The sequence below is a fragment of the Cupressus sempervirens genome, chromosome 1, assembly GCF_028749045.1.
Source record: "Cupressus sempervirens isolate cs-2001-9-10 chromosome 1, ASM2874904v1, whole genome shotgun sequence".
NCBI classification, from domain to species: domain Eukaryota; kingdom Viridiplantae; phylum Streptophyta; class Pinopsida; order Cupressales; family Cupressaceae; genus Cupressus; species Cupressus sempervirens.
This window is the reverse complement of record NC_143118.1, coordinates 444126158-444150632: the sequence shown is the minus strand read 5'-3', so window position 1 is coordinate 444150632 and position 24475 is coordinate 444126158. Positions and strand designations below refer to the sequence as shown.

The window sequence follows — 24475 nt, the reverse complement described above, 5'->3', positions numbered from 1 at the left end:
TTTGCCACTTTCACATATAATCTTGCACTTTGAAGTTTAGATTTCAAAGCCATTGCATGATCCACTACAATTAGTTCTCCAAAGGAACTAACTATTCTCTTAAAGATATCTTCATGCCAAAATTCCAAAGGAAGGCTAAGAAGTCTAACATAGATCGTAGTAGTTAAGAAGAAGGCATCAGATAAATCCATATTTGGCTCCCATTTTTTAATAGGGGGAGTACTTTTGCCAAACAACCATGGACCTCCACAAAGAACCATATTCATATCTTCTTTGCAATTAAAAACAAATTAAAGGAATCCATTCAACATAGGAGCTATATGAACTTGACCACAGATAACCCATTTCCATTTAATCATATTTTTCAAAGTTTCTATATCTAGTCTAACTCCCATAAATTTTCCCACAAGAGTAAATTCCATAGAAGATATCGAGAAATCGACGATTGGGTCTAGAATAAATATTTGAAAGTCACCTTTCTCCTAGCAAGATTTTGATGTAACCAGATGGAAAGATGATTTTCCACTAGGTTTCCTACCAAACAAGGAAGACCATGTCCTTTGATCAGCTAACCCTTTCCATGGACTTTATGCTTTCCTCTTGTTATTGACCTCCACATTCTCCAAAGGATTCTTCTCATTCTTAAGTACTTGACCAAGCACATGATTTGCAGTAAAAGAATCCAAAGAAAGGTCCTAGACCCCATAACTAGTGGTACCGACATTTATAATTCTTACAGAATTTGCTAGATTTTCCTCATTTTGGTCTTCTATCCCACTAGGATTAGTACCTCCCACAAGATTCTCCCCTTCCGATTTCTTGCCTAACAGAGAACCAACCAATTAAAAAACACTTAGAGTGCTAGCCATGTCTTCACAAATCTTCAGATATTTTTAGGCTTTCCTTAGGTTATAGTTACTGTGCACTTGAGAAATCATTTCTGCAATAATTTTGTCAATCTCCTCCTTTGAAGGAATTCTCAAGTTTATATTATCAATATTTGAGGATACATTACATACCTTGTCTTTATCATAATTTTCATCATCTATAGTTGGTAAGCAAGTCTTCGACTAATAACATCATCCTCATGTTCCTCTAAATCAGAATCTACACAATCATCAAACATACCTACCATATTATAGCTCACATCATCATGGCTCTTTTCTTCTTCTTCTTCTTTATGTTGTGTACTTTGATATGAAGAAAATGACTAAGAAATTGCACAAAAATTTGTAGAGTGGGGTGATTGACATATGATGCACCATGGTACATAATCATTCATATTAATAGAGCTTCTCTATAGAGGATCTGGTGTACAATTACCTTTTACATTCTGGGTTTGGTTGGGAATTGGTTTACCATCTTTCCATTGAGTGGTATAGGGGTAATTCTGCATTCTTGGCTATCTATTGAAATGGTTATTATTTGACAGGGCCTTCTCACCAAAAATGTGTTTTTTTGAACTAAAAGGTGATGGATTCATCTATTTTAATAAGTCTAATACTTGACCTATTGAGGGTTCTTCAGGCTTTTTCCCTACTAGAACTTTATCATTTTCATTCTTGTTATTATTAGCATTGAATAACTTTGGGTCATCCCTTCTTTCTAACTTACTGGATGCTTTCCTATTATTTTCAATATTTACTACAATTCTAAAAGCATCCCTCAAAGTCTTAGGCTCCTTATCCCTCAACTGATAAGCCACCTTGCTATCAAAAGCATTAAAATATGTTGTAAGAAAAACATCCTCATTCAATCTCATAACTTGAAACAACTTATACATTCCCTTTTGAAATGTTACATTGAAATCAATTGTAGGATCATTAGGGTTTTCCTTGATGTTATTGAAATCATTCAACATAAATCTAGCATTACTATTGTCTCCATATTGTTCTTTAAATAATTTTTCTATATCACTCCAGCAACTGAATTAATCATCTAGTAATCTCCTAAACCAATCCATGACATCTTCTATTAATGAATGTACAAATAGTTTCATCACCACATCTTCATGCTCAACTTCAAAATCATTCAACATGTCTACAAAGACTCTCAAGTCTTCCTCTCTAGTGACAACATTGTTTCTAGAGAATGTAACAACTTTATCTCTTAGATCAAAAGATATGGGATGAGGGAAACTAAGAATCCCTATGAATGATATTTGTTTAAATTTTTTCACATATATATAGGATTCTTTTGAAAACTAGTAGCATTTGATGTGCTTGATATATTGGCCTAATTTTGAGAAATATTGGCTTGAGATTGTTGTATTTGGATAGTAGGGATCAAAATACTAGTAGTGGATGATAACATAGGGGCAGACTGGGACATTATCTGACTAGATATTACTAGTCCACAAGTAGGTGCAAAAGTTTTAGTTTGAGTAGACAAGTTGGGCTAGGAGGCTAAAGTTGAGTTAGACTTGATAACTTGAATCTTTCTCCTAGTTTTTTTTGCTTGAGCTTCATTCTCAACCTTCTCAAGTCCTTTTCCAGATCCTCTTTTTCTTTTCTAGCCTTTTCAAGATCAAGGTCCAGTTTAGATATGGGAGGATTTATGAATTTGCTTAATGCAGCTTGGGGTTCATTTATTTGAATTCCTATAGCTTTACCCTTTCCTTAATTTGTGGGTTTCATAGTAGGTTCTATAGGATCTTCTTGGATAGGTTTGTAGGTTTGGACTTGAGAAATGATAGGTTCTTGCCTTTGGCTCATGAGTTTTTCTTGTTCTAGAACTTTAGACCTTAAACTATCTATATCCCCAAACACATCAGCATGAAGGACTGAGGTCCTTTCTTTGAACTTCTTGTTCTGTTCCTTCAAAGTAGCCATCCTCCTAAGTAGGTTATCTCTTTCAATAATAACATTCATAGTGGCTTGCTCTCTTTCCTTCTCCAAACAGATACATTTGGCATCCTCTTTTGCGACTCATTTCTTTAGAACTTATATTTCTAAAAATACTTCCTTAGGGTTTATAGAAGTTGCCTCTGAATCAATAGGGTCGTCAAGATCTATAAGATTAGGCTCCATATATGGAATTGTTCTAGGATCTTTCATGACATTCCCATATCCTAGCCTATGGTTCATATCTCATCTATGAAACGTATCTCCTACCGAGGAAACATTCTTATCATGATAAACTTGGTCTTCTTGCAGTGGAGTACTAAATATCCCCCCCATAAGCCTTGTAGTTTTTGACTTGTAACTTAATGAAGAAGACTCCCTTCCTACCACTGGTTGATATTGAGGATTTACTAATGTATTACCTTTGGGTTTCCAGGTGGGATTCAAATCTACCTTCTTTTGGCCTTGACTTTTCCTACCACTTGGGGTCAAATTAGTATATAAGGGTACATCAAGATTGGCCCATGTGCAAGCTCTTGTATTCTTCCTTTTATCAACCATTAAAGAGAATTTCTTGTTAAATATACACTAGCTTCAAAACTTTGACTAAGTCACCACCCTATTTTAGGGGAAATATGATAGTAAGATAGCTTCTAACTTCAAAGGAAAAAATACAAGAAAATACTAAATAAATTAATAACATAATAGACCAATCACAAAAAACATATGACTACAACTCTTGCTTGATAGATAAGACACTTCATAAAAGCTGTATACATCAATGTAAACCTATGGCACTAGGGTTGTTTTCTCTCTTTTTAAATTCTCAAGGTTTCTCACTAAAACAAGCTCACTACAACCATAAATAGTATTTTAAAATAATTTGACACATACATACACAACAAGACCAAAGAAAATATAGTACATTTTACTCACACATATGTGTTAAGCAACTCCCTAGAAGAGTTGCCATTTTATTGGTGTTTTTTCAACTATTAAGTAACAAACTACTCAATACCAAGATAATAAAAACAAAAATAATCTAGGGATTAGCTACTTCCTATAAAAAATTGAATGTGTTTCTTATTTGGACCCAACTACAACAAAATCAAGATAGATTTCCTACTCTTTAGGCTTTGCAAAACCAAGGTGGGTGTACCTGAGGGATGGTTCATAGAAATGAATATAAATGAGCAAGAATCTCTTAGTTTTGTTCCGATTCTCATCTCCTACTTTTGACATATACATACTTTGCTCATTCCATGACACTTTAAGATAATACACATCCCTTATAAGCATATTTGGTTAGAATTCTTCTTAGATTAACAAGTATTTCTAGCAATTGTAGCTAACTAAGGCTTAGAGATTGAGTGTAAACATGTGCTAACTAGTATTGATAATTCTTTTGAATAGTAAAGTAAAATTGATTTTTGATTTGAGTTTGATGCTTGCCTATGATTTCTTCACAAATAGATTGAATTTAATAGACCAGTGCCTCATCCTTTGGGATTCAGAGTCCATTCAATTCTTGGATTCGATTGATTTCTTTACAATCCACATTATCAACAATTCTTATTGAAAATCATACTTACAAACATCCTTCCTATTACCATGGAGACCCTATCAATACCGCTAAAGCATTTATCTAATTCATTGAACTAATAGCAATGGTGAATTGATATACAATTTGATTCAATTGCATTCATCTGGACAAGCTTTGCTTATACAACTTCAAAATAACCAGGTAAAAGAAATGGAGACAAGATTCAGCTAGAAAAGACGTGGTGATAGTTCATGTTTGTATTAATTTCATTTTGAAAACAATTGTATACAATTGAAGAAGACTCAAAATAACTCAAGAAAAAACATCTAAATCCTATCAAATTAATGTATTCTCATAAACTTGCAGGGAAAATATATCACAAAATATTCATCAAAAGGCTAGACCGAATAGACTTAGTAAGGACTTAGAAAGACAATAATTTTGACCCTTTCTCTAGCTCTGGAATGTCACTTATAAAGGGTGAGATGCAACAAGATTTAGGCTTAGAGAAAATGATATTTGTCCTTTAAGCCAAAAGATATTTACATTCTACTATCATAAAAGACAAAATTGTGTGTAATAGAAAACCTTTCATCACAATATTCCTTTTGATAGCCTCCACTTTTGTTACATTTTCAAATGCTACAAATTCCATGATTGGCCTTTTGCTAATTTGAATAATCAATATATGTAGCTATCAAGTTTTCCAATGATGTGTTAGGCTCTGATTCCTACAAATTTACTTCAACTCTAGCATTTCCACTTACATCATCATGTACTATCAAGGTGATAGTTATACCCCATTTTATTTCTGTCACATCATCCATCTGGCCCACAATACTTTCCATTTGAGATGGTTTTGCTTCTTTGTCTTCTTCTTTCCTTTGATCTGTTGAAGGTGAATTAATGATCTGTATTTCATCTTGATCCATCTTACTATCATCACTTTCAACTTCTTCCCACTACTCAACAAAAGCAATATCTACCATCCACTTCTCAAAAAGTGTGTTGTCTAGCTAGTAAAACTACAGAATATTATTTTGCTTCTTGATCACATACTCAGCCTCTTTATCAATATTAACAAAATCTTGTTTTAAGGAATCGAAGTATAATTGGACCTTCACCATTTCTTATGTAGTGGTTGCCCACCACACATTTCCTATTTTGTTAATGACTTTATTCATTCTCAAACAAAATAAATCATCTAATTATTTGGCCCATTCATCTTTACTCTTCAGTTTATTCTTCTTATCCAAAGCAAGTGGGAATAAATCAAATTTCTTACTTTTGTACTTATCCAAGTAGCTAAAAATTCTTCTTTGTTGCTCAACTCTTTTATTATCAAATTTTGGAAGATCATTAGCAACATCATAAGTTATTTCAATGTGGTCATGTGAAGATCTTACAATAGAATAACACAACAATGTAACCTCTTTCCTTCTCTTGCTCCACTTATTGACAATGGGTTTCAAAGCCTCATCACTTGCTTTTATTTCATTCGATATGTTTATTATCTTTGACAATTGATCATAGAATAATGGCCATTCAATTTTGTCAACCAAATACATGAGAGCCTTTCACAATTTATCTTCATACTGCACATTCAACTCTACATGTAATGCCCAAAGTTTACTTTTCTCTTCTTCAAAATCTTTAGTTGTATAGTACTGTGGCCTCTATGGTGTTTTAGGAATCTCAATAAGGGGAGTGGATTGAAAAGGCTCTACTAGTGGGCGAGTGTATGTGATCTTTGGTCTAGAAGACTGTCCCCTCATTTTGTTTTCAAGTTCAATTCTTTTTTGAACTTCTTTTTTGTAAGCCTCCAAAACTCTCATACTTAGCCTGTAACTCCAACCTTTCCTTCTCACCTCTTTTTGTAGTGGCCAAAGCTAGGTGAGATGTACCAACATTCAAATGTGTAGCCTCCACATGGGTTGTATCTTCCACTCTCTTTATAATTATATTTTCCATTAATCCAGTGTCATTTGACTGTGAGGAGATAGTGCTAGATCCTTTCCTTAATGCCTCGTTGATTCTATTATTTTCTTTTCTTTGTCCATAGAGGACTTCTTAGTTTGGATCACATTGTAGCCTAGTCTTTTTTGGACAATTAATTGTCTTGCTCCAACATTGGGTGTGAATGCCAGCCTTCTCATAACCTCCTTGGCTTTATTAGGATATGCATTAATGAAGAATTGTTTCTTCTCATTCATTATTTCAATTATCTCAGGAAAAGTTATCACGAGTTTATTTATTTTATTTACCTCTATTTTTGCATTATCTAGAGGCTCATAATCCTTGTCAAAATATTGAATAAATTCCAAAACTCTTGGAAAAATCCTCCATTTCTCCTTTTTGGTCTCTTGCTCCTACAAAGAGAACTCATTCCTTATTATATCCTTAGGGTAATAAGGCTCATGTTTTATGGAACCAAGTTTAGCTCTGAATCTAAAAACTAAATCATAGAATCCCTCAGTATCACAAAAATGGGAATGAGATACAACCATCTTATACTGGTCTAGTAATTTGTATAAAGACAATCAACCACCCTTTGTGATTACAAAATGGTGGACTACAGTGCAAGTTGGGAAAATTGAGCCTCCTTCTCTTTTTATGAAATAGTTTTCCTTCAATCCTCCCAACTGCCACAATATCTCAACTATCCCAATTTTTAGAGGCACCTAGTAGGGCAATACATGAGGAGTCCCTCTAAAACCATTAATTATAAACATAGTTAAAATAGAGTATGGTATAATATCTCCCTAGTTATGTGATACTTTTAGACCAGTAGGATTATCCATGGGCCTGATAACATTTACTAGTGCCCTAGGAACTCTGGGATTGTCACTTAATAAGAGGCACCTTAACCTTGAGGCAAAGTACCTATCAGACTTGAAAAAACTAGCATTCTCTGCATCCCAAGTCATATCTACACTCCATAGTTGAACTGGCGGAGCTTCTCCTTTCTATTTTCTGTTTAAGACCATTTCCTTCCCAAAACATGTTACACCTTTAAACAAGAACATGTGTGGTTCACACGAGGAGCTTTCAATCTTCATAAATGAACTGTAAGGAGAACAGAGTGGCACCACCTTCTTTTTTTAAAAATATGCCATCAATTTCAAAAAAATTGACGATCTAACAATAAAATAAAAGATGACTCATTTTCTACTTGCCAATCTAGAAGTCAACCCAATAAAATTTCTCCATGTAAGCCTTTCTTTTACTGCTAGCACCAGACCCACTAGCACTTATGGACATGTTTCACCTTCTCACTATGTTGCCATGAATAAATAGTGAGCAGTTTTCATATGTGAGATAATGACCACCATGAATTCATTATAATTTGATGATGTGCACTTATTCACTATTTTAACATGACTATGGTGGTTCCCTCGATCTCTTCCTTTGGTCATTATATTGCTACCATTAAAAAACAAGCAATACCTTATAATGACTTAGTGCCTAGCATTGATGTGAATTTGATCTGATAGTGAGGAATTTGCTATTATCTTACTTCAACTATGGTGGGCCCATGCATTCCTTCCCCTGGTCACCATGTTACATGGAATAAACATCATGTAGTTCTTGATAGCAACTTGGTGATAGTCATTGATGAAAATTTGATCTGACGGTCCCAACTCTTCATCTACTCTTTTCTTGAGTTCTTTTCCATGTCATATGTGATGTGGAAACACTTTGACATGCTAGAAAATCATATATAATATTTTAATCCCTTTTAAAACATGATAAAATTGAGCCCTGCCATGTCTTGTCTTTTTTGGTAAGGCACTATATAGCTACCAGTATAAAACATTGGTTTTTCAGTCGTGACATAGCAACCACCACATTCTTTAATAATCTGACACAAGAAAAACACATGTGTTCTTAATTATTACCAATTTGCCACAATGATTATGTGCTGACTAAAGACTTTTAGGAGTTGCTATTTAATATAACTGTTGCTACATTCCATCTTTTCAAGCAAGGTGCTATGTCGCTACCAACAGGATTCCTTGATTTTTTGATCATGATATAGAGACCTCTCAAACTTTGCCAAAGCTGGTGACAAAAAATAGAGCACCTTCAAACTAGTCCATTTTTCTGATACTAACATTTCTAACATCAGTTTGACCATCAAGAACTTTAAAATAATGAAAAATTGGCACCCATTTTTCTATTTCCCATCACCATCTTTATGTTTTGCAATGGTTGCCATGTTGCATATGATAAAATACTTACAACTTTGCTATGCAACATGATGACCACCGCATATCTAGAAGAGATCTGATGATAGGAAAAATTTTAGAAAGAGGAGATTGAAAGGAAATAATTTTAAAAAGGTCTCCCAAAAGAATATTCCACTTTCAAAATTGATTCCCCTGCTAAGCCTTTTTTAAAAATAGAAACGTATGACCCTACAAGTCTACTTGGGGCATACAAATAAAAATAGGGTTTCACCTATTTTTTGTTTAAATAAACTTTACAAAAACCAAATGCTATCCTGTAGGAATACAAACTTGTCTGATTTTTTTTTTACTTGCAAAAAATCAGACCACCAGGTTCTGTGATTTCAAATAAAAACAACATTCCTGTATGATTATGGGCAATGTTGAGTGAATCAACATGTATATACAGTCCTGCATTATGACAGGGTGCATTGTTTCAGACTTGTAGTTGTAAGAAGAGATCGAGTTTTATTCATTGTTTCATAAAATAAACATCCTCATAAATCAAATAAGATGGGTCTACCTTTTTTTTAAAGCTAAATTAAAAGAGGGATATTTTCTAAAGTCCAGAGTTATCATATTCACTATTAAAAAGATGAAGGAAATAATTAAAGTAAAAATGGTGCTAAAACTGGGGAATAATTTAAGTCTAGAATTATTATATTAATTGTGAAAGAAAAGAACATCATAGTTAAAGTAAAAGTGAGCTTAATAACTTGGGCCCTAGGAAGTCTGAGAATCCTTTCTATCCATTCTCATAGAAATAGCTTCATTTTACTTGCTCTATTCACATTGCTATAGTTTAGTATTGATCACAGTTTTTAGGAGGCATCAAATTTTAAGAGTGCTTCAAGTTTTATCTTTGTAGTTAACTATACCATGGTTGGTGTTCTTGAAAATATTGGTGGGATGTGATAGAAGACATAAATAGGTAGGTCTCACTTGTCTCTAATTTTAGAAGTGACTATGAATGGCTGAGTAAAAAGCTCACAAATTTAAGATTCTCTCAGAGATGCATATACCTAGAGTGCACACTATGCACCCATGAAAAGATGTCTACTTCATGTTGTAGAGATCACTTGGGTTGTAGAGGATATATTGGATGAATTTGTTCTTCAATCAAGAGGTACAAATAATGAAATCTCTCAATCCTCTTGTGTCAATGCTTTTAGTTAGTCTTAATTAGTGTTTCGCATAAAATGGCATGTTGGATTAAGCTTGAAAGATAGAACGAGCCCATCATGGAAGATGGAAATGAGTTGAATCTTGATTGGGATATTATTTATTTAGACTAACCTTCCACAAGTATAGTGCAATGTCAGTTTGGATCTATGGTTTCTAAATTTGATGTAATGAAAGTCATAGAATTGCCACTGTGTTTAATATCCTACACTAGAAATGATGCCTAACTTATAAAGTTGGAGTTGGTAACAAATACAAATAGTGAGGATTTTCCAAAATGGTTTGGGAAGTTTTGGGATTTCCTCAGCTATGTTACTTTTATTTTTTCATTTTTAGAGGAGTTGCCAAAATTAGAGGATGTAGTGATGCGACACCTTGAGATACTAAAATTAAATTCCTATGACAATCTAAAAAATGTTCCATGTGAATTTGAGCTTATTGAAAGTCTAAAAAAGTTTCATTTCATCCATATTCTAGTGAACCATATGCTTGATAAGGGGGGATTTTTAAAATAAAATAGAAGTTAGTATTCACAATTCCAAAATGAAAAGTGACATCATGGAATAGTGAAATGTAGGATGAGAATTTTTTAAATATTTCCTTTTGTAATGTAAATGATCATTCACTACCATTTGTATGGTTTATTAAGCATGAAAGTATGAATAATGTAGTCTTGTAAAACATCCAAACATGAAAAAGTTTCTATGTTAAACAAAATTCTCACTTCTATTTCTATGATTGATCTTAGAATTCTATGGAAAGCTCCAATGTTTGCACTTAAGTTTACACATGACATATTATTAGTTTTAATAGTGTTGTATGTTATTTTTTTCATGTTGTACAAAATTTTAGAATATTTTCAAAGAACTCTTTTAATTCAAAAGTATCTATCCAATCAAAATCAACTAACAAAAAGAACATAGTTCCTATTATTAGACTCACAGTTGGGGAACCTAATTTTAATACACCAGACATAATATCTGAGGAGAGACTAGACAAAAAATAGAAGCTAATGAGTTTATCTAATCTAGAACATGATATAATATAAAACTATAAATAACTTCAAAAGTAGATTACCTATTTTGATAAAATTTCACCCTTCTGTACAAGCAAGTATTAAGGTAATCCAGGAAGGCTATACTCGATATACTCCAAATGTAGGAACCGTGGAGGTTTGAATTGCTATTTGCAATAAATTAAAAGGTTAATCTTCTCATTCTACTCAATTTCCTCCATAAAATTGTCTCCTTTGGGCCTTACATGGAAGCATGCATGTTTTCTGACTAATATACCACCAGTTAAGGAAAAATAAACAAGTTTTGCTTGACATATAGAGGAAAAATGGCCTCTCATACACACTTGACTAGATTGTGGTTAGTAATGGAGCAAAACAATGCATCATGCAAGCTAATTTAATAGTTTGTTCACCTGGTGATGAGGTAAGCACACATCAATTTATTAGTTCTCCAATTTTTTTAAATGACAAAAAGTAATTTAGATTTAGGTAAGATACACTAATTTTCTATGTGGGAGTCAGGAGTATCTTTATTTTGTCTTGTTCTTATATCTTTTCTAACTATATGTTGAATGCAAAAAATGTTTCAAATTTAATTATATATTATAATATATGATAAAGTAACCCTTAGTAGAAAGAAGCAAGTATAGTAAGAAGGAAATGTAAGTTAGACATTCTACTGTACTCACAACTGGACATAAATTTGTGCTTTAGGTAGTGGAATTTCAAAGCTAAGAAGCTACAAGTTGTAATGGTCCCAAGAGCTTGGGTGTTCACTTCACAAAATTCCCATGGCATGTGCACCATACTTGATGTAAGAGCCTCAACTAAATGCACAAATAATAGATAGAGAGATATTCTAGCAATAAATATTCATTGTAAACACTTTGAAACACACATGGAAACTAAATGCACAAATAATACCTCTTATGATCCTGATGACACTTTGAAACATCATTTGTTCCTTGAGGCTTTTAATACCCAAGATAGTTGGATTGCCACTTTTGAAGGTTTCCATCTCCAAATGCCATGAGCTGCTATACATAACTATCACACTCCTGAGAATAAAAAGTTCTTTGATTTTATGTTTTTAAATTGAAGAAATGCCTTTGATTTTCTTCCAATGCTTTGCATATTTTGTGCTTTCTTTCTTTCATTCCTTTTATCACAAGCAATCTCAATTAGTTAATGAAAGTCTAAGATAACTAAATCTGATGCAGTTCTTAACTATAGGTGATCCAATTGATTCTGAAGTATGAGATTACTAAATCTGAACTGGATAACTTGCATGTCCTATAAGGAATTACCTCTCCAACTCAACCACCTTATTCCATTAAGGAACTATAACCTATCTATATGCTATTCCTATTGTACTAGCCACTCATGCAATGCCATTGATTAGAGGAGTGAAATCCACATTGCAATAATGTTAGAAGGGGATATTCCAATCAATGTAAAATCTTATTAGGAATGCTTCTGCCCAACATTTGAAATTTCAGTAACAAAGCAATTTTATGTCACTAATTGTCATGTTCCCTATTTTCCTGTAATAGAATTTAATGATAAATGTAATAAAATCATAATAAAATGGATAAAGAATACGTTACTTTGAGAAATTAAATATTATAATATATTATTATTATATTATAATATAATATAATAATAATAACAATAAATATGATTTTTACAAAAATAATCATAATATTAAATAATAAAAATAATAATATATAGTATAATTGAAGTGATTATAATAATGATTAAATAGTAAAATACTATTTAATGAATAACAATATTAATAGATAAATCAATATCAGATTAAATAAGGCAGCCTCAAGCTTTACACTTTGAAGTAGTAACTTTGTGTTGATGTGATCTTGCTAGTAATACATAATGGCATATTCTATGATTCATGAACATCCAATGTGGTCTACAGAATCAATGTTGGGAGGAGGATATCCTTCACAACAACCATACGGGAAGGTTTGATGGAAAATGGGAAGAGAATAGAATGGTGCAACTTATAGTGGGTTTTGGTAGTCCTTCCTAGCAGTGACAAAGAAGATATATCAGGTCAATACATCATCATAAAAGATAACCATATATCATCAAACATAATTAACTAAGTGTACAGTACCTCCCAACCATTAATAGCATCATTAGACCATCGTGGGTCCTAGCCATCCCTTCATGCATAACATCCCAAATCATCGAAAAGATCATTGGTTTTGACATAGTAGGAATTTCACTCCTAAAAACATACTACATCATATGCAGAAAAGAAATCTAACATGCAAAGTAAAGCATAAGATAACATCATCTAACATATGCAAATCATTAATATAAGGATACATGTCCACCACCATAATCCATGAACAGAATGAAGATAGATGCCAACATGAGAATGCATCAGCCACGATGTCTTCAAATGAGTCTCAAATGGTAAGAGTGGAAAAAGCACTACCACTCGACCGTGTGGAGCCTAAGTGGTCCACTCCCACTGCGCTGAGGAGATAATCTCAAGTCCCAAACAGGTTATCAAAATCACATAGCATAAATACTCTCTAAGTCCAGGAATCCTAAAAGTATACTAACTCAAAGGTTCCAATCACAAAATCAAAATCTAATCCCAGAGGCACACAAAGACATGTAGGAAACCTACTATGCAAGTGGGAAAGTGTCATCGCATAGATCACGCTAGAGTTACCCTGGTAGTCTCCCAATAGACCTCGGTCCCCTAGTGATCCCTGTACGACCACTAGTATCCTCTCAAATAGACGAGGCATACTACAAAATGCAAGGTCACAACCAAGCGTTCTCTCTACTCCCATCCTAGTCTGTACTAGCACTCGAGGCATGGGCGAGAACAAAACAATTATCTTTTTAGGTTCGTTAAGTCAGTATTAGGTGTGAGTGTTTTCACTTATTAAGACAACTTACAATGATTTACCCTGGTAGCCTCTTAGGACCCTGGCCCCCATTGCAAGCCACTTTGCATCACTACAAGTAGGTAACCTACCCTAAGCTCATGGAATCATAAATCACAAAATCACCACAGTCCTATACAAGCGACTGGAAAAATACCAAAAGATAATTCGCAAAAGAGCATCAAATCTCCATGAGCAAAAGAAAAGCATCCATAGATAATCATGACCACAATAGTTCTCTAGTGGCAACTGAAGATATCTCTGATAATCACAATAATCATTGGTTCTTAATAAGCAACCAAAAAGCATCTCAAAGTAATACTGATTGAAGACTCCAAAATGGTTGAGTCAAAACATGTCACAACATGACATCATCAAGATCAAATAACAATTTTTTGGATACATTTGTTAATTGTGTATTGTCTTTGATGTTACACAAATGTCATATCAGCCATCAGACAGAGTCTACTGAGTTCAGACGGTCGACAAAGCAATTTATAGTGTCTACTGAACATTCCTATACATTACACAGTAAGTTAGCTTTTACCGAGCTCACTCGGGCATTAAAGCATCTTGTAGCAGAAAGTTAATGTTAACCAAGCTCCCAAGGTTAACAAAGGGAAAGTCAATGTTTACCAAGTTTAATGTCTACTAAGTTCACTTGGTCATCAAAGAGAAAGTTAGCTTTTACCGAGCTCACTCGATAAGCAAAGGAAGGCTAGATTTTACCAAGCTCACTCGGTAAATGAAGGAAGGTCAGTTTTTACCAAGTTAACTCAGTCTCTGAAGAAAGTTGCAAGGTTTGAAATGTTTACTGAGCTTCACTTGGTTAACACTGGGGATACCATTCTAGAGCAATGGTCACCGAGTTGGGTCGGGCAGCAAAGAATTTTATGGTTGTAAAGAATTAAGTTTAATTGTCTTGTGGAGCCGATTGATTTAATGTTTTTCTGTTGTTGTAACTTTTAATTGAGCCAAATTGACAATCTGAAAGGTATATATGAAAGGTCAAGTTGTGAATTCATAAGATGTAAGAGTGTGGATGCATAAGAGTGCGAATGTATGAATGAGCGGATATATGAGCGAATGTTGAGGAAGGATTAGATATCTTTATGAAGCTACAAAGTTGTGTTCAATCAGTAAGGATCTAGTGAATTAGTATAGAGATCTGTATTCAGCAAAGATAAGTTGCATATATTTCAGATCACTTCATTGTTGCTTTCCAATCATTGTAACAGTGATTCAAAACCTCTTAACAGAGTTGGTTTGATAGCCATTTTGTAAATCCTCCAACAAGGTGACAATTCAATTGAATTTTTTTAGGGACCTTTGACAAGGCCACTTCTAATAGGGTCACACCTAACAGTGTGTTTCGTAACCTTTAATAGGGTTGGCTCCTAATAGGGCTCACTTTAGAAGAGTGAAAATTGGTAACTAGTTACTTGGTGGTTTTTCCCAAATTGGGTTTCCACGTTAAATCTGGTGTCTCTTGTGTTCATGATTATTTCTTTATGCATGCATGTTAACCACTTTAAATGCTTAATAAGTTAATAGAACATCTATCAAGTTTCAACATTTATTTGTGTGGTTACCGAGTGTTAGCAACAACTTTATTTTAAGACATCCAAGGATCTGTGGATTTATTTTTGTGGTAACTGATTCACCCCTCCCCTCTCAGTTACTCCATCTCTATTTCCAACACAATTTCAATTCCATCAAATGACTGGAAAGTAACTCAAGTATAATTGATCGATGACTCAAAATGGTTAAGTCAAGTGTCTCATACATATGAATTTCAGCTTCACACAAGAAGACTGGAAAGCAATAACAATTAGTAAATACAAACATCTCATAGAGCATACCATCACATAACCATGGTTGGGTTTATAAAGATCATAATCAAAAGACATCATCATGACATAATAATCATAATCCCTCGAGCCTCTAGTGGACATCCTATAACTAGTCAACACTAGTCAACCCAAAAACCCAAAACAAGAAGCATAGAGAAAACACAATGCAAGCACATGTTTTTGTTTGCTAGAATCTTATAATTGAATTAAATGTGGAGGTCTCAGTTTTCGTTTCAAATTTAGATATCAAGTGGGGAAATTGTGCATTTTACCTAACCCATGTAATAGTTAATTTTTTTTCCATAAGTCTAGAATCAATTTTCCAATTATTCTAATGATATATCATTAATATAAACGTCAATTGAAAATGACCCCCATCGAATTTACGTTGTAAATTTTTAACATGAGAATTTAGCAATTCTTTTCATTATCATCTTTTCTTCATAATTCAAGTCAATTAAATAATTAAATTAAACCTATATTATTAGACTATAATGTTATAAAATAATTTATTATTAAAAGAAATGATCTATTAATACAAATCTATTAACAAATATAATAATCTATTAATTATTAATAACATATATACATATTTACATACATATATATATATATATATATATATATATATATATATATATACATACATACATACATATACATACATACATACATACATACATACATACATACATACATAATTATTAATTTTTAAACAATAATAATAACATTTTAAAAAATTATAAAATTGGAATATAAAAAAATCGATATCAATACTGTCACGGGTACCCTGCGACCCACAATGGCAGACTGACATCAAAGTCAGTGGTGAGTAGGGAAGGTTTTAATCATAATTGTGCCCACATTGAATATAATGGTCACAGTTTATTTGAATCTCGCAGACTATGTTTGAAGAAGGCCATGCGGCCCGCGGGTCGCAAGCACCTTGCTTACACGTGGGTACTCTGCGACTCATGCAGGTACACCGCTGACAGTTGGGGTACGAAGGTCCCTTCCCCCAAAACATCTATATATATATATATATATATATATATGTATAAATCGCTTTTCCTCAAATGGAAATCGCAATTCAGATTTATAATTTTGACTATGATTTAATAAATAAATAGATATATGTATATATATATATATATGCAGATTATTATTAAGTATATATATATATATATATATTTATGTATGTATGTATGTATGTATGTATGTATGTATGCATATTTACATGATTTTAAAAGAAAGAGAACAACACAGTTTTTAAAACAAAAAGGGCTTTCTAATTTCTTAAGAATTTCCTTTAAAAATAATTGTTCTCTTTTACCCATTAATCCTTCTAATAGGTTTGACTATAATTTTTTTAACCTTAGTCCATAGGATTCTCAGATCTACACTTGTGGGGTTTTCTCACATAAAGAATTTAAATATCCTTGACAAGAATAAAACAACTGGAACATTCACACATAAAATCCTCAGAAAGTATTCAGAAGACACGAAGAAGACAGGAAGTGCAAAAAGTGAAAATGAAATATGCAAAAATCATAAGTGTCTACCTGGACACTGATGCTAATCACTTCTCCTTAGAATCCGCAGAGCAAGCTCCTTCCTTCTCCAACATTCCTGGGTCCTCCAAAACACACATCCTAAGCTTCTAGGAGTGCCTGAATATAAAGAACTCTCAGGAAGCACCTAGAATGTCTCTAGAAACAACTAGAAGTTGTTGACAAGTAAGCATGCATTTTTTCCAACCTTCTAGATGAGTCACAAGGTTGTAGACACCATGTGCTTAATTTGTGCGCTAATTCTTGTGTTGTTGACATATGTGAATTCAAGAGGTGCGTTTACTCCTAGGCAAGCTTATAACTTTTATTTTAATTCTTTTATTACTTTTATTAGTATTATTTATTTATTACTTTATTATTATTTTTATTATTATTAATTTTAATTTCTTTTATTTAATTCTTTTCTCAATTAATTCTTATTTAATTAATTATAATCAAAATATCTAAAGGTCATGATATTATATTAATTTTTCCCAAATAATTAATTTATTAATTAAATCTATTTATTTAAGACTTAATTAATAGGAAATTCACCATAGATCTCCAAGATAAAATATGAAAACCCATCATAGAACAATCCATACAAAAATAGTCTAAAGGGTTGAAAATCATGAATTATGTCATCCGACACATTCGGAAGGTAAAATATCTAGATACTTGTCCTACCTCTCTAGGAAAACTGGTTTAAGGGTTTAGAATTTGGACTTGAGAATTTATCTCCCTTCTCTTACCATTGAGACAGTGCGATAGGGTACGCTTATCCTGGCAATTCAGGGAAGTCGATACTTGGTACCTGCAACCTACATAAAAACCATGCATGTACATACAATATACATATATGCTAAGCTAAATAGGCAATGGCAGAAAGTGGTGCATCGTGTAGATCCTCACTAGTAGATGACTACGACTCCCTTCCTTAACCACATCAGTAATGCCATACATAAGAACACACACGCACACCATACACATGCAATTATGGGGTAAGTATCCATACTAAAACACATGTGATAATAAACCATCCAACTAATCATCATCAATAACTGAAAATAATGTAATAATCATCATGCATATATGAAATGTAGAGTCTAAGTAATCTCATCATACATCAACTAAATCCATAGCACAATATTTGATAGTCTCGAAATAATGTTACTAACCATCAACATAAAACTAGTCTAACTTAGTCTGACAATAATAGCAATAATATGTCCAAAAAAATGTAAACCCACTCTCATAGATATGCACATAGACTACCTTTCCAAAACTCACAAATCACAATTGTCTCCCATACCACAAAAGTAATACTGATCAACTTTGGTTCCTTAATAGGAAACCCAAAAATAACATTGGTTCTCAAACCCAAGTCATTAACAAAAGAAATCTCATAAAAGAAATGATGCAGGAGCATTCAGAGGTATAAGGGCAATCCTGTGTCACCCAAAAAAAAAAAAAAAAGTACTTAGACTTAGTTTTCTATTTCATGTGTTTTCATTTCTAGATACCCATTTGGGTCAAATAAAGGTTCCAACTCTTACAGTTCCACTATCAGTGTTCTAGGATAGAGTATTTGAATACCTTGGGATACGTGTAAATGTCAAAAAAATAGGAGTATGTAATTGAGCCATCATTTTGGTGAATTAGAAGGTGTAAATTGGTCGGATGATTGTAATTGTAATTTAGAGCATTCTAGAAAAAGAATCAGGTCAAAAGGCCCCATGATTTGAAAGTTATCACAATTTTTCAATTCCTGGAGACCTCCTAAGAATGCTTCAAAGTCAAGTTAGGGGCATTAAATGACCTTAAACAAGGCCAAAAAATGGGAGACGAGAAAAGCTGGTCCATAGGGCTATAAGGCACTTCGAGAGCTGTAATGCCCCGCCAAAGGATCCAAAGAATTAACCTAGAATTTCACTAAGTTTAGTAGCATTTTTTTTTTCCATGAAAGTAAATACCACGTAAAACTTATGCACAATAACAGAAGCAATAGTAATGTCCATCTGAAAGTAAACATAACATACATAACAGATTACATTCTTTAAGATCCCTTAACATTGGATTACATCTAGAAGCATCTATTTTACATGAATCCATCTAATACAACATCCACATGAAATAATAATGATAAGTCCAATGTTTATACATTACATTTCAAATACTCAATCATCCACTGTACATGTCACAGGGTATGACAAGATCAAAAGAATATACATATGTAGAATAAGGTACATCATTCTATTACAATCGATGATACATCAAAGTAAAGATAATCACATGATACACATGATACATCATCATAGAAGTCATCCATCATAAAGATCAAACATAATAAAATAAGTGCATGGTTCCTCCCAACCATTAATAGCATCATTAGAGCATCATGGATCCTAGCCATCCCTCCATGCATAACATTCCAAATCACCAAAGAGATCATCGGTATTAACATAGTAGGAATGTCACTCCTAACATATACAACATCATATGTAGAAAGTAATCTAAAATGCAAATAAAAGCATAAGATAACATCATCTAACATATGCTAATAATCAATGAAAAAGGATACATATCCACCATCATGAAGGATGCAACAACCACGATGTTTCAATGCATGTAAAAATGATAAGAGTGGAAAATACACTACCACCCAACCGTGTGGTACCTAAGTGGTCCACTCCCACCATGCTAAGGAGATAATCTCAAGTCCCAAATAGGCTATCCATAACACATACACAAATCTCCATAAGTCCAGGAATCCTAAAAGTATACTAACTCAAAGGTTCCAAACACAAAATCCGACATCTAATCCTAGAGGCACACAATGACATGTAGGAGCCTACTATGCAAGCGGGAAAGTGTCATTGCAATTATCACGTACAAGTTACCCTAGCAGTTAGCTAAACTCCACGGGTCCATACTGATTTCATGCGGCCACTAGTATCCTCTCATACTGATGAGGCATACTATGAGACTAATACATTTGGTACCAAATTGCAACGGCAGTGCCGTTGCAATTTTTCCATCACAACCTTGTCATCGTCGCAATTGCGATGATCTACCATCGCAATTGCGACGACGACAAGGTTGTGACAAAAAAATTGCAATGGCACTGCCGTTGCAATTTGGTACCAAATGTATTAGTCCGAAATGCAAGGTCGCAACCATGCATCTCACTACTCTCATCCTAGCCTATACAAGCACTCAAGGCATGGGCGAGAACAAAACTCTTATCTTTTTAGGTTCATTTAGTTAGTAGTAGGTGTGAATGTTATCACTTATTAATCCAACTTACAATGAGTTACCCTAGTAGCCTCTTAGGGCCTCGACCCCCATTGTAAGCCACTTCCCGTCACTACATGCAGATATCCTACCCTAATACTCATGGAATCATAAATCTCAAAATCACAAGGATAATCCATAAAATCATCAAATATGCATAAAAGCATCAAATCTCCCTGAGCTAACATCCATAGAAAATCATGAACACAACAACTCTCTATTGGCAACTGAAGTATCACTGATAATCAAAGTATCCAATGGTTCTCAATAACCAAAATATATCTCAATCAAACTGATCGAAGACTCCAAAAATGGTTGAGTCAAACATGTCACATCATGACATCATCAAGAATAAATCCACATCACAGTCCCATCATGGCGACTAGAAAATAACCAAGGTTAACTAATCGATGACCAAAAATAATGGTTAAGTCAAGTGTCTCATACATAAGAATCTCAACTATAACAATCAGTAATTACAAAAAATACATAGAGAATTCCATCACATAACCATGGTTGGGTTTATAAAGATCGAGATTAAAACATCATCATGACATCACAATCACATAACTCCCAAGCCTCTGGTAGACATCCTATACTCGTCAACACTAGTCAACCCAAAACCCAAAACAATAGCATAAAGAATACACAATGCAACACATTTTTTGGTTTTGCTAAATTTACAATTTGAATTTAAATGCAAAAGTCTCAGTTTACGTTTCCAAGTTTAGAAAAAGAATTTGAAGGAACATTTATACATGAATACAAATTCATTCTTGAATTATAATTTTAATCCAAACGTCCCCCACCAATTCAATATTTAATATACTTAATAGAAAAATTAATTTTAATCATGAGCCTTGATATAAATCAATTATCAATTTACAATTATAAAAAATATAATCGTATTTACATATTATATACATACTTATATATATATATATTTATTAAAATATATACATATAAATACATATATGAATATATAAATTATTTTATCATTTAACAAAATCAAATTAATCAAATTCGATTAATGCCAAAATCGAATATGGCAAACATTTTTAAAACAAATGATGCACATTATATGATATGACTGCCGGTACGCAGGACCCTGCGGTCGCAGGGCCTGCGACGTCAGTGGTACTGCGTACCACTACCATCGCAGTACCTGCGACGGGGTACACTGCGACCGCAGTGGGGGGTGTGGGTCTCGTTCCCCCCCGCGACTCAATGTTTATATTTAAAATTGCTAACCCGATTTCCTTTTGGGATTTGGTTTAAAACGATTATTAAAACATTTTTTCCCACAGATATGTTATCAATTTTTTAACAAATATATATTATATATACATATATATATATATATATATATATATATATAAAGGTATATATATATATATATATATATATATATATATATATATATATATATATATATATATATATATATATATGTATGTATATATATACAAATATATGCAAAATTAATAATATCACAATATATGAGAATATATATATATAGTTGTATATATATATGTAAGTATGAGTAAATTGACCATATATTAATACAACTTCAATTTTTCAGAATTCTCCCATAAACTTTTGATCTCCCAAAATTTCCAATAATTAATCTAATGGATTTGACTATGAATCTCAACCCTAGCCCCGTGTTCTTTTTAGATCCATGCATATAAAAATTCTCAAATAAATTAATCTACCCATATTGAGAATGCACAATAAATTATGAAATTCTTCAGAAGACATATAGAAGACACGAAGAAGACAGGGAATGCATGATGCAGAAATAGCATAAGTAAAATCACAAGAATCTACTTGGATTCTGATGCTAATTCGCTTTTCCTCAGAAACTTGCAGAGCAAGCTCCTCCCTTCTTCAGAGTTCTTGAGTCCTCCAATGCTCCAATTTGCACTCCAACCGCTATATCCAAGCCTCTATGAATGCCTAAATATAAAGAGCTTTCAAGAAACTTCTAGAATGCTTCTAGAAATAGCTGGAAGGTGTCGCCAACTAAGCATGGGTCTTTTCCAACCTTCAAGATGAGCCATAGGGTTGTAGACACCATGTGCTTAATTGATGCACTAACCCCAGTGTTGTTGACAGTTGAGAAATAGAAAAGTGCGTTACCTCCCATGCAAGCTTATAACTCCAATTCACTTTTTATATAATTTTTATTTAATAATTTATAACTTCTATTTTAATCTTTATAACTTTCATTTTAATTTTTATAACTTTTATTATTATTATTTATTTATTACTTATTATTATTTTATTATTATTATTATTAATTTTAATTTCTAATTTTCTTTTATTTAATTCTTTTTCCTCAATTAATTCTTATTTAATTAATTATAATCAAAATATCAAATAACATGATATTTTATATTAATTTTCTCAAATAATTAATTTATTAATTAAATCTATTTATTAAGACTTAATTAATAGAAAATTCATGATAGACCTCCAAAATAAAATATGAAAACCCATCATAGAGCAAATCACTCAAAATCAGTCTAAAGGGTTAAAAATCATGAATCATGTCATCCGACACATTCGGTGGGTAAAATATCCAGATACTTGTCCTACCTTACTAGGACAATTGACTTAAGGGTTTGAGATTTGGACTTGAGAATTTATCTCCCTTCTCTTATCATTGAGATAGTATAATAGGGTATGCTCATCCTGGCAATTCAAGGAAGTCGATACTTGGTACCTGCAACCTGTAGAAAAATAATGCATGTACATACAATATATATAATGCTAAGCTAAACAAACATTGGCAGGAAGTGGTGCATCCTGTAGATCCCGACTAAGCAGGTGACTATGACTCCCTTCCTTAACCACATCAGAAATGCCATACAATACAAAAACATACACACCATACACATGCAAGTATGGGGTAAGTATCCATAATAAAACACATGAGATAATAACCATCATCTAATCATCAATAATAACTGAAAACAATATAATGATCATCATGTATGCATGAAATGTAAAGTCTAAATGATCTCATCACACAACCACTGAATCCATAACATAATGTCTGATAGTGTCAAAACAATACCACTAATTCATCAACATAAAACTAGTCCATCATAGTCTGATAATAACAAAAACAATGTCCAGAAAAGATGTGAACGAGTGTAGGCACTACATCCACCCCCCCTTGGGTTAGGCTTACTCCTGGAAGCCTACAAATAAGTAGGGATATAACTCCCTCAATCTGGCTGCATCCTCCCATGTAGCTGAAGAATCATTAGTAGGGTCCCATTGGAACCTTACCTACTCGATGGTTCGACCCCTGAGGGTCAACTCCCGCTGCTCTAGAATACGAACCGGCTCCAAAGCTAGCTGCCCGTCCTCTACCTGCAACACATTCCAATCAAGAACATGTACAATATTAGGTATATATTGCCAAAGTACTGAAACATGGAAAACATCATGAATGGGAGTTAGGCTGGGTGGTAGAGCAAGGCAATAAGCAACTGGGCCAATCCTCTCCAAAATCTTGAATGGTCCCACAAAATGAGGTGCTAGCTTAGAACCCTTTCCGTACCAGATTGGACTCTTTCACGGATGCACTCTCAAGAAAACCTTATCACCCACAACAAATTGCTTATCAGTCCTATGAGCCTCAGCATACTTCTTCTACCTATCTTGTGCCGTAGTCAAATGCTCACGGATACACACCACCTGTTGCTCCATATCATGAAGCATCTCAGGACCCAACAGGATGCAATCCTCAAGACTGTCCCAACTCAATGGTGTATGACAAGGACATCCATATAATGCCTGAAATGGTGCCATGGCAATAGAACTATGATACCCATTATTGTAAGCAAACTCCACTAGGTAGAGACAATCCTCCCAATGTGTCTGCCTATCCATCACATACATCTGTAACATATCCTCCAAAACTTGATTCACCCTCTCTATTTGATCATTAGTCTTTGGATGATATGCTGAAGTAAAGTTTAACTGTGCTCCAAGCTCATGTTGCAGCGATGTCCAGAATGCAGATGTG

The 24475-nt window shown here is 33.4% G+C and overlaps 1 pseudogene; it reads left to right on the top strand.

Moving 5' to 3' along the window:
• LOC149578210 (uncharacterized) overlaps positions 1–24475 on the top strand; it is an 87263-nt pseudogene that overhangs the window by 20771 nt on the left and 42017 nt on the right.